Below are 12,607 nucleotides of genomic sequence, written 5' to 3'. Positions count from 1 at the left end.
AAGCCAGATTCAGCAACCCCAAGCCCGGTCAGCAGAAGAAGCCATCTAGGGCGAACCGAGATGAACCATCCAACCTGGACAGGATTTTGGACCGACCCTGCCAGATTCATGGCCACCCCGATACTCCAGCCAATCACACCAACAGAAAATCCTGGGTCTTTAAATAGGCCGGCAAGCTCAACGGTGAACACAGCAGAAGGAAGCCGCTAAGCGACAGGGATGACGGAAAGGTTCACCAACGAAAAACCAGGGGTCTGAAGCAGTCTCCACCCGAGGATCGACTACACCTAGAACGACAATAGCAACCCGGCTTCCACCGCCCACTTTGTACACCTACAAAGTTTGTACCACACGTACATCATTACGCACTCAAGATACCATGGGCATCGGCGAAAGCACAATACGGACAAGCCTGCGAGAACTCCAGTAACCTTTTTCTATGTACAACTATTTACTTTCTTTTTTATTTCGTCTTTCAATATCCTTTAAAAAACAGGCGACGAACAGGATAAAAATCGGAAACCGGCTCTATCGGAGTCCGGGTCCGTATACTCACCTAAGGGGCTATATCCATCAAGGACTCCCCCCACCGAGCACTGGCGGCGCAAACGTGCAACAGGAGGTCCAAAATAACTTTTTGTAGACTGCACTCTCTATTTTTTGAGCCAGTACTATGCCTGTTCCTCCGCCTCCAACCCCGAGCATGTCAAATAGTCGGGGGGGGGGGTGGCTTTAATATAAATATATCATAAGTAATTATTGGCATATCACTCAGTTACCACTAAACAATATCCGAGTTAGTCATCCGTATGGTTTTCCCGACAAATATGGCTCCTACAGTTATCTCACAAAAATACCTGTTCGCACACGAACACGTCACCGTGTACCCTCGACGCCGGGGGTGATGCACCACAGCTCGCGTCGAAGGAGATCTGACCGGCAGCGCGATACGCAGGATAGCTGGCAGATGCTTTTGTAGACCCGAAGCCCCATTTGCCCGGGAGGGACCCCGTCAGGGCTCGCGGTGGCTATGGGCTGCTCCAGGTCGATTCGCTCGCCCCTAGAGCCTCGTGGATCCGCAGCCCTCCAGCATGAAGAATTAGCAAACAACGAGAAGAAAGATACAATGGAGAGATAAAAAGTAGATAAACACGAAAAAGTAGTAGATGTGTTTGCTCGATTGTGTGTTGTTTCAATCGGCCGTCACCCCCAACATATATAAGAGGCGGCTGGACTTCCTGTACAAGCAAAGAATTTATCTAGGCTTTCCTTACAAGAAAATTACATCAATTCACGTCCAAAACCCTAGTCAAATTCGGACTGGTTTATCCGAACTTTCCAAAACTGTTCGGTTTAAACTGGCTGCACCTTGCGGGTCTTTTTTGCAGTGGTAAACGATCTCGGATGAAAACAAGCCCAAAAGCAATCTTGACCGTGTCGACGAGACGAACAACTTTCATGTTGAAGGTTTTTTATCAGAGATCATCTTGAGGGTCAGATCGGTCTCGCAACACAGGCTATTTCCTCGCGCTACCCGTCAGACATGTGTCTGGTGGGGCGCGCCACATCTCGCCTCATGACAGGGCTGCACTCCGATTGCTCTAACTTTTGCATACGAACTCGGATTTGAACGTTTTTTATATCAAAATCGATTGTTTCGACGAGACGAAGACAACCCGTGTAGATCATTTTTCCATCCGAGATCATCTGAATAACCTTTTGAGCCCATCTTCAACTTCTCGTTCGATTGACTATCACAGCCTCCAACCCGGCAAGTTTTCCATCCGAGTAAGCTTTCCACACCGGCAATGTTTCTACCCGGCAAGCTTTCACACCGGCAAGGTTTCACTCCGGCAAGGTTTGTACTCCGGCAAGGGTTCCTCCCTGACAAGGTTTCTTCCCTGGCAAGATTTCACACCGGCAAGCTTCCACACCGGCGATCTTTCTGTGCCGGCAAGCTTTCCACGCCGGCAAGCCTTCACACCGGCAAGCTTTGACACCGGCAAGATTTTACCCCGGCAAGGTTTTCGCCCCGGCATGCTGCTTTATGATCGTGCCACTTTTGAGCCTCAACACATCCCCCCCTGTTTTTCGGTAAAGCTAGCATGCCGAAAAATACTTGTACCAAGTTTGTTCTAAGGACGGTGTCAACACTCCATCGGCCATTTATATGTTCTTAGGACGATAAGTATATATCGGCCATGTCTTGTGTGAACTTTCTGATGCAAACTTGGGTGAAACCTTCTCAGCTTCATTAACAATCCGGTGATAAAGTTCCATAGATATGTATCTCAATGTCATCCTTCGAACCATATTGTTCACCCTTTTGCTAGAGTTTTGTAGACAATCAACAATAAACTTTCTCCAATCCTTACTTTCGCCTGCATAAAAATTTCATTAGTGGCCGAAGTTGTGGACTTTGGTTTGGCCTTACCTATGTTGACGAGACTAAGCATCGGCTATGGAGAGAAATGCAATACAACATGATGGACATGGTAGCCGGATGCTTGCTATGCCAACTCTCTCCAATTGTCATGTCTAAATATATGAACAATTTTAATGCAACCCAAGGTAAATTCTTCATCTAGACATAACCCAAGATAAACTATAAGTGATTCGTCAAAACACATTGATAACTGTCGGTGTCAAAACTGGCGGATCTCGGGTAGGGGGTCCCGAATTGTGCGTCAAGGCCAGATGGTAACAGGAGACAAGGGACACAATGTTTTTTACCCAGGTTCGGGCCCTCTCGATGGAGGTAATACCCTACTCCTGCTTGATTAATATTGATGATATGTGTAGTACAAGAGTAGATCTACCACGAGATCAAGGAGGCTAAACCCTAGAAGCTAGCCTATGGTATGATTGTTGTGTATGGAGTTGATTGCCTACGGACTACAACCCTTCGGTTTATATAGACACCGGATAGGGTTAGGGTTACATAAAGTCGGTTACAATGGTAGGAGATCTTGAATATCCGCATCGCCAAGCTTGCCTTCCATGCCAAGGAAAGTCCCATCCGGACACGGGACGAAGTCTTCAATCTTGTATCTTCATAGTCCAGGAGTCCGGCTGAAGGTATAGTCTGGCTACCCGAACACCCCCTAATCTAGGACTCCCTCAGTAGCCCCTGAACCATGCTTCAATGACGATGAGTCCGGCGCGCAAATTGTCTTCGGCATTGCAAGGCGGGTTCCTCCTCCAAGTCCTTTGTAGAAGATTGTAAACACCAAGAGTAGTGTCCGGCTCTGCAAAATAAGTTTCCACATATTGCCATAGAGAGAATAATATTGACACAAATCAAATCTGCCGACGTATTCCGCAGTGCGCCATCACACTACGGCCAAGTCATTTACTCGAGTCGTTTTTACTTTTCCACCTCAGCATGTTTTGTGAGGCAGTTTCCTTGGCACGTCTTGTCAAGGCAGAGATCGTGTACCCCCTTTACGGGATTCTCATCAATACGGACGTGGGTAACCCAACCGCGCCATTTATCACGGCGCTTGGGAGGCAAGCGAGTTTTACTAGGCTGGTGGGGACGCACAACCGCATCCGCCCATATAAGGGGATAAGGATCCACCCTTTTACCTACGCCTTCTTCCTCTTTTGCATATCCATCTCCTGCGCACTCGAGCTCCAGCACCCAAGCCCGCGCTTCCCACCTCAACCTTCTCCAGCAATGTCCGGAGCAGGAGGCAAGTGGATGGTCTCCTCCATCACGGAGGGCCATGTCAAAAAGCTAAGGAAGGCCGGATACTTGTCCAAAGACATCGCGCACCGGCTTCCCGAGGAGGGGCAGCTTCTCCCCACCCCAAGGCCCCATGAGAGGGTAGTATTCCTTCCCCACTTCCTCCGCGGACTGGGTTTTCCACTCCACCCATTTGTCCGGGGGCTCATGTTTTACTATGGCCTGGATTTCCACGATTTGGCCCCGAACTTCATCCTCAACATCTCGGCGTTTATCGTCGTGTGCGAGGCCTTCCTCCGCATCCGCCCCCATTTCGGCCTCTGGCTCAAGACCTTCAACGTCAAGCCCAAGGTGGTGCGCGGCAGCCAGGCGGAATGCGGAGGCGCCATGGCGGGCAAGATGGCCAACGTCCTATGGCTCGAGGGCTCCTTCGTGGAGACCCTGAAGGGGTGGCAATCGTGGTGGTTTTACATCACCGAGCCGCACGATCCGAAATGGATCGCAACCCCCGAGTTCTGATCCAGACCCCCCATGCGGCTTATGTCCTGGAAAGAGACGGGCCTGTCGTGGGGCGATGAAAGAGAGGTGACCGGACTGCAGACATGCATCCAGTCCCTGGTGAGCAAGCCGATCAAGCTCGTCAATGTAGTCCAGGTTATGCTCGTCTGCCGGATCCTCCCGTGTCAACAACGGGGCTTTAATCTGTGGGAGTTCAACCCGGCGCAGCACCAAACCCTTAACAGGCTCTTCGACACGACGTATGAAGATGTCTGGAAGGTGCTAACCAAAGGCGCTGAGGCTCCCACATCCTCTTCCGAGGACCGCGGATACAGCTCGCAGCGTGACGCTAGCGAGGTAAGCTATTTTCACCTTTTACAGGATGTTAAGTTTTTTCATAGTTTGACTCTATGCGGGATCTAAGCTCCCTTACCTTTGACAGGCTTGGCGGGCGAAGTCCGGATCGATTAACTGTCCGGCTCCCTTGCTCGAAGACCCAACCCCCGCTCTACTAGCGAAGCTGCTGGTTTCGGCACCTTATGTGGTGCCGGAGAAGAAGGCCAAGAATAAGAAGGCCACGGGGACTCGAAAGAGTTCCCGGCATATGGTGGTGTCGGACTCGTCGTCCGACGAGTCCGAGACGCACTCCCCCCGTGAAGACGAGGAGGAGGAAGAAGAAACCTCTCCCCCCCAGCGGGGGGAGGAGAGAAGAGGAAGGCCGCCCCAACGGGGGAGGCCAAGGGGTCTAGGAAAAGGAAGACCCCTCCGCCGGACTACGCCCCCAACGCCGAAGAGGGCAAAGAGGAGTGGCAAAACAGGGCCAAGCGTCCAGCAAAATCGTAAGTTCGGATATCAGAATAACTCATGATGTTCCTTTGTTGCACAACTTTCCCTAATGTCGAACATAATTATGCAGCCCGCCCCGGGCCGAACTCAACGAGTCGTCGAGCGGCTCCCTGGATTCATCGGACGTGAACTCAGTTCCGCCCGCTGTCTGCCCCCGCACTACGGACGACGCCAAAGTGGCGTTGCAACGAGCTCCGGGGCAGGAGGAGGTGGTCCTGGAGGAGCCGCAGGGCGACCTCCCGGACCCCAGGAGTAAAGGGGACAAGACCTCCCAGGGCTCCAAGTACGGCTTTGTGGCGGACACCGCGTCGGAATCTTCAATAGTTCCGGACCGCGGTAGGCGAACTCCTTCCAAGAGGAGCAAGCCTTCTGAGTCGGCGGCCTCCGTCCAACCGGAGGTGCCGGACAATATGCTCGAGGTGCTTGACGGCGCCTCCATCGACGAGGAGCACCGTACTATTATGAGTACGGTGATCCAGAAAGTTCAGTCCGCCAAGAGCGGACTGAGTGAAGCTTGCGCTAGCCTCCTAACAGGCTTCGAGGTAAGTAAAAATATGTAAAAATATAACCGCATAGACAGTAGCCCCTGATGCTCTGTTTGGCGTTCGGAAAGAAAAGCCGAATAGAGGATCTAGTAAATTTCGCAGGAGTCTAACAATAAAGAGTCAATATGCGTGTGCAGGCTTCGCTGCTATCCACCGCCGCACTGACTGCGGAGGTGGGTGTCCTGAAACAGGACCTCAAGCGGACCGAGCAAGAGCTCGGCCTTGCCAAGCGGCAGCTCGAGGAAAAAGAAGGTAGGAAATACCTTACAGAAAAAGTGCCTATAGAGAGGCGTGATTGCAAAAAATAACAGGATTGCACTGCTTATTATAGGGGCCACGACTGAGGTGGCGACCCTCAAGCAGGCGCTGTCCGAGGCCGAAAAGAAAACGGCCGCGGAGCGCACCGAGCGAGAGAAACTTGGGGCTCAGGTCGGCGAGGTGCAGCAAGAGCTTCAGGCTCTCATGAAAAAACATGAGAGTTTGGAGCTTGAGTCAAAGACCCAAGCGTCCGAGCTCGCGGCGGCCCTTGAGACTGCCAAGTCTGCCAAGGCCGAAGCCCAAAAGGCCCTCCAAGAGTTGGAGGAGATGAAGAAGATAGCAGCGGGTAAGGCATTCTTTATGCAAAGCAGAAATATAAAAGTAAACTACTTGTTACTTACCCGAATCCGGAGTTCTCCAGGGGCATTCGCAGATCTTCCCGCAGCGTATCCGACGCCGCCGCATTCTACCGAGCTGAAGAGGGCAGCTCGACGGAGAAGGTGTTCTGGTCTCAGTATGCTGAGGCCGGACACCCTGTGCCCTTGAGTGACCAGCTGAAACAACTGGTCGAGCTCCACAAGGCGGTCGAACAGGCCATGAAGGGCTTCATAGTTCGGCTGTGGCCTAGAGAGGCCTTGCCTGGGAGCTACTTCGGGCTGGTGCGGCGGCTGGTGGAGGCCTGTCCAAGGCTCGAGGTCATCAAGTGCTCCGTCTGCATCGAAGGTGCCCGTCGGGCCCTTGCCCGTGCAAAGGTGCACTGGTGTAAGCTGGATGGTGAGAAGCTTGTGAAGGACGGTCCGCCGCCGAGGAAGGAGCATCGCAAGTCCGAGAACTATTACAAGGATGTTCTTGCAGGTGCCCGCCTTGTGGCGGATGAATGTACCAAGGATGTAATTTTTGAATAAACTCGCTCGTTTTTATCCTGTGCACTGAAAACTTGTTCATAGGCGCTTAAGCAATGCTTGTTGAATTTAAAATATTATTTTCTGTGCGGCCGTTTATCAAAAATTGAGAGATGGCCAGTCGTCGGCTTCTGCCCCCATGCCACTAGTGCTGGGGTGTTCAGGATAAACCTGAGTGCTCTTTTTCCCATAGTTGGGTCCTTCGAGGGAGGCGCTCAGCACAACGAACCAGGCAATCGGACTATAATGCTTGAACACTCTCACTTAGCCATAGAACTTTATAATTTTAAATTTCGGCGAAGCCCCTAGTTCGGAAGACCGAGTTCGGGGCGCTATCCACGCCTTGGCCGGACAAATCCGGCTCCTCGCTCGAAGCGGCATAAGTCTTTAGGGACTCGAAAAACCTCTCGAACAGCGACCGGTCTCTCGCCTCATCATGACAGTCAGTTTTAGCTTTCTCCACTGAGGTGCTTAACCCAGCTCAACCGGGGCACAATCGCAGTGGTTCTCCTAGTGCTACCTTAGCCGATATAGCGGAACGTAAGGCACCAAAACATAGGAGCCGGGCAAACCCAACTATTGACCCAAATCATGATTCGGAGCCGATGCATATAGTGCTATAAGTTCGGGGTGCCGCACTTGTGAAAGTGTACGGACTTCTCACACCATATTAAAGGGTACTGAAGCCCCTGGCGTACTTGCCGTACCACAGTGTACGGGTGCAACATGTCATTAATGAACATATATAAAAGAGAGTAATGCAAAAAATAGACAAAAGCTATGCATTGTTTATATAAAGGCTATTTATCAAAGCCGAACGATACAAATAGTGCGGTAAGCAAAAGATATTGGACTATTCAGTATGTCCTGACCAGGGGCAGGCCGCGGAATTGTATTTAAAACAGGTATACCGCTCGTAACAGAGACCACCTGGGAGTTCCATAATGCGGCATGGCTTGTCTGCCTCCCTGGATCTTGCATCGTTTGTGCGGCAGTCGAATTGCCGAACAGGTCGTCCGAAGTATGGAGTCCTGAAGTAAGAAAAAATTAAAAAAGAATCCGGCAGCCCCTAGTACGTTTTAAGCCGTATTCTGGGCGTGCCGTTATTGTGCCCCTTCCCCTGTGCCCATGGTATTTCAAGGGCATAGTTATGTACGCGAGGTACTGGTTTCGCTATGTCGCGATAGCTGGGGTTGGGGCCGCATTGCTACGCTTGCTCAGAGTGTGCCAGGCGGTCCTGCTGTGGGTTACTCCGGGCGCGCTTGGCAGTGTCTGGCTTTTTAATGGCCGGACTGGAGAATTGCCTGAGAAGGCTACTTTGTACCTCCGCTGCGAGAGCCGCCGTATGCTCCTCCGTACGGAGGGAGCGTTCGGTGTTTCCGTTGACCGTAATTACTCCTCGAGGGCCTGGCATCTTGAGCTTGAGATATGCGTAGTGCGGCACCACATTGAACTTTGCGAATGCGGTTCGTCCGAGCAGGGCGTGATAGCCACTGCGAAACGGGACTATATCGAAGATTAACTCTTCGCTTCGAAAATTGTCCGGGGATCCGAAGACCACGTCAAGTGTTACTGAGCCTGTACAGTTGGCTTCTACACCTGGTATAACGCCTTTAAAGGTCGTTCTTGTGGGCTTAATCCTTGAGGGATCTATGCCCATTTTCCGCACTGTATCCTGATAAAGCAGGTTCAGGCTACTGCCGCCGTCCATGAGGACTCTTGTGAGATGAAATCCGTCGATGATTGGGTCGAGAACCAATGCGGCGAAGCCGCCATGACGGATGCTAGTGGGATGGTCCCTTCGATCAAAAGTGATCGGGCAGGAGGACCATGGGTTGAACTTTGGGGCGACTGGCTCTATCGCGTATACGTCCCGTAGCGCACGCTTCCGCTCCCGCTTGGGAATGTGGGTTGCGTATATCATGTTCACCGTCCGCACTTGTGGGGGAAAGCCCTTCTGTCCATTGTTGTTCGGCGGCTTGGGCTCCTCGTCGTCGCTGTGCAGCCCCTTGTCTCTGTTTTCGGCCCTTAACTTGCCTGCCTGCTTGAACACCCAACAATCCCTGTTAGTGTGATTGGCTGGCCTTTCGGGGGTGCCATGTATCTGGCACAAGCGATCGAGTATTCGGTCCAAACTGGACGGGCCCTGAGTATTCTTTTTGAATGGCTTTTTCCGCTGACCGGATTTATAGCCTTTGAATCCGGCATTGACTGTCGTGTCTTCATTGCTGTCGCTGTTAACGCGGCGTTTTTGCTTATTCCGACGTGTCCTGCCACTTTTGTCCTTGGTATCCGAATTACCAGGGTTCTTTGATAAGTTGTTACTGCGAGCTAGCCAGCTGTCTTCTCCCGCGCAAAAGCGGGTCATGAGTGTCGTGAGGGCTGCCATGGATTTCGGCTTTTCCTGTCCCAGGTGCCGGGCAAGCCACTCGTCGCGGATGTTATGCTTGAAGGCTGCTAGGGCCTCTGCGTCCGGACAGTCGACTATCTGGTTTTTCTTTGTTAGGAACCGTGTCCAGAATTGTCTGGCCGATTCCTCTGGCTGCTGAATTATGTGGCTTAAGTCGTCGGCATCCGGCGGTCGCACGTAAGTGCCCTGGAAGTTGTCGAGGAATGCGGCTTCCAGGTCCTCCCAAGAACCGATTGAGTCTGCTGGCAAGCTGTTAAGCCAATGCCGGGCCGGTCCTTTAAGTTTGAGCGGGAGGTATTTGATGGCGTGTAGATCATCGCCGCGTGCCATGTGGATGTGAAGGAGATAATCCTCGATCCATACCGCCGGGTCTGTTGTGCCATCGTATGATTCGATGTTTACGGGTTTGAAACCCTCTGGGATTTTATGATCCATTACTTCATTCGTGAAGCATAGCGGGTGTGCGGCGCCTCTGTACTGGGCTATATCACGACGCAGCTCGGAAGAGCTATGTCTGTTGTGTTCGGCCCGGCCGGATTTGTTGTATCCGGAGTGAAGATCATTGTCACATGCCGTAGGGCGCCTGCGCGATCCGTAGATCGATCTTGTTTGTCTTGCCTTATCCTCCAGTATGTCTCGCAGGTCGGGCGCATTTTCCCGTGCCTTAGTTGAGCGGCGTCGGGGCATGGCTTGGGTGGAGGGCCGAGAGGCCTCTCTGTCGCGGCCGCGAGGTGGCCGGTCTGCCATGTCATGCGCTGGTGATGTAGGTGCTTCCTCCTCTGATCGGGGTAGCGGCCTGCGCTTCGGGTAACTCTTGGAGGGGCGTTCGAGTTCATACTCTTCGGCCGCAAGGACTTCAGTCCATCTGTCAGCTAGCAAATCTTGGGCAGCTCTAAGCTGTTGCTGCTTTTTCTTGAGGCTGCTTGCCGTGGCTAAAAGCCTGCGTTTAAAACGCTCTTGTTCGGCGGGGTCTGATGGTATGACGAATTCGTCGTCATCGAGGCTTGCCTCGTCTTCGGAGGGAGGCGTATAGTTATCATCCTCGACCTCTCGGTCTGCCGCTCTCTCATGAGGGCTGGCTTCTCCATCTTCCTGTGCCGAATCTTGCTGAGGTGGGTGTTCTTCGGCGCTATCCGGGGTAGTATTATCTCCCGTGCCGGAATCACCGTTTTTGCTTTGGCGGGATTTAGAGCGGCGCCGCTGACGCTGGCGCTTTGGCTGTTTCTTGGGGGCGTCATCCCCCACTGTTCCATCGCCATCTCCATCTTTTGGAGTATCCACCATATATATGTCATATGATGAGGTGGCCTTCCAGCGCCCTACAGGTGCTGGTTCCTGTTCGTCTCCTACATCGTCGTCCATGCCGTCGATGTCTTCGGAGCTGAAGTCAAGCATGTCGGTTAGATCGTCGACAGTGGCTACAAAGTGGGTGGTGGGTGGGCTTTGAATTTCCTTATCGTCCGTATCCCACCCTCGCTGACCGTAGTCCAGCCAGGGCTCTCCTGATAAAGAGAGAGACTTAAGAGAGTTCAGGATGTCGCCAAAAGGAGAATGCTGAAAGATGTCTGCGGCGGTGAACTCCATTATCGGCGCCCAATCGGATTCGATTGGCAGGGGCGCGGGGGGTTCGGAGTCCGGGGAGGAGTCCGGATCCTCGGAGTCACGGGCCATGCAGAGTGCGGGGCTGGAGTTCGGCTCGATCGCCTCTGAGATCGCAGCCCCTGAGGCAGCGTCCAACCGCTGATCCTCGATCGGCGCAGTATGCTCCGAATCAATGGTCGAAACCGATGCGTATGCGGCCTCCAAGGCGCTGTTCGGCGGCAGAGCTATATCATGCCCATCGAGACAGTGCGGCGCGCTTGGCTGTGGCTCGAATCCGTCGAAGATCAAGTCCCCGTGGATGTCAGCCGTGTAGTTTAGGCTTCCAAACCTGACCTGATGGCCAGGGGCGTAGCTTTCGATCTGCTCCAGGTGGCCGAGCGAATTGGCCCGCAGAGCGAAGCCGCCGAAGACGAAGATCTGTCCGGGGAGAAAAGTTTCACCCTGGACCGTATCGTCGTTGATGATCAAAGGAGCCATCGGGCCTAAAGGCGACGACACAGAGGAACTCTCAATGAAAGCACCAATGTCGGTGTCAAAACCGGCGGATCTCGGGTAGGGGGTCCCGAACTGTGCGTCTAGGCCGGATGGTAACAGGAGACAAGGGACACGATGTTTTTTACCCAGGTTCGGGCCCTCTCGATGGAGGTAATACCCTACTCCTGCTTGATTAATATTGATGATATGGGTAGTACAAGAGTAGATCTACCACGAGATCAAGGACGCTAAACCCTAGAAGCCAGCCTATGGTATGATTGTTGTGTATGGAGTTGATTGCCTACGGACTACAACCCTCCAGTTTATATAGACACCGGATAGGGTTAGGGTTACATTAAGTCGGTTACAATGGTAGGAGATCTTGAATATCCGCATCGCCAAGCTTGCCTTCCACGCCAAGGAAAGTCCCATTCGGACACGGGACGAAGTCTTCAATCTTGTATCTTCATAGTCCAGGAGTCCGGCTGAAGGTATAGTCCGGCTACCCGAACACCCCCTAATCCAGGACTCCCTCAATAACCCTTGGATATTTGGTGCACTACTCATAAAGAATCACCAAAAGCCTCAATATGTATAGCACCTATAGCAAGTAAAAGAGTCAATCCGAATAACAATGCATATTCGGCCTTGATTAATCGTGCATAAAAATATTCTAAGCGGCATGAGGCTTCAAAAAATAGTACCATAAAGAAATATATAAACAACACCAACACTTTGGCCATTGCTATGAATTGAACCATCAAAACATAATCTCCATAGTACTAGAGAGACAAGTCTAATATTAATATTATGCATGACACTAATCCGATGTTCAGTAACAAAATCAACTATGATTTGGCCTCTTATATATCTCAAAGATGCATAAGCCAAATCATATCCAAACAAAGTATAAGCCCACCAACCAATTCTGTAGCTATGGATTGGTCAATGTAGCATATATTCAATGACATCGGTCATGATGTCTCAACTCCATCCAATCATAATATAGGCATACATATAAATTTTCATGAGCACGTACCTTGTCTCGCTCTCAAACTAAGGACGATGTTAGAATACTACACCGGCCATGCATTGACATACTCTTAGGAAGATAGATAAATATCGGTCATTACCATGTAAACTTCATTCAAAGAACATATAGCCAAAATAAACAAATGAAATAACAAATCAAGTATTTCGGCCCTTTGGATCAGCAACAAACTTGTAGCTAATCAAATGTATAGTGACTTGGTAATACCCTCTCATGACGTAAGAAATTATATTGCATCCATGGATTAAAATAAGCCCATTGAGGGTTACCAATCATACCTGATGACGAATTCCATGGCATAGGCGTTAATGGCATAGTTGAAGAATATGGATA

Source organism: Triticum aestivum, chromosome 4A, assembly GCF_018294505.1.
Source record: "Triticum aestivum cultivar Chinese Spring chromosome 4A, IWGSC CS RefSeq v2.1, whole genome shotgun sequence".
Lineage (NCBI taxonomy): Eukaryota > Viridiplantae > Streptophyta > Magnoliopsida > Poales > Poaceae > Triticum > Triticum aestivum.
The sequence above is the reverse complement of the archived record's forward strand: the minus strand, read 5'-3'. Positions refer to the sequence as shown.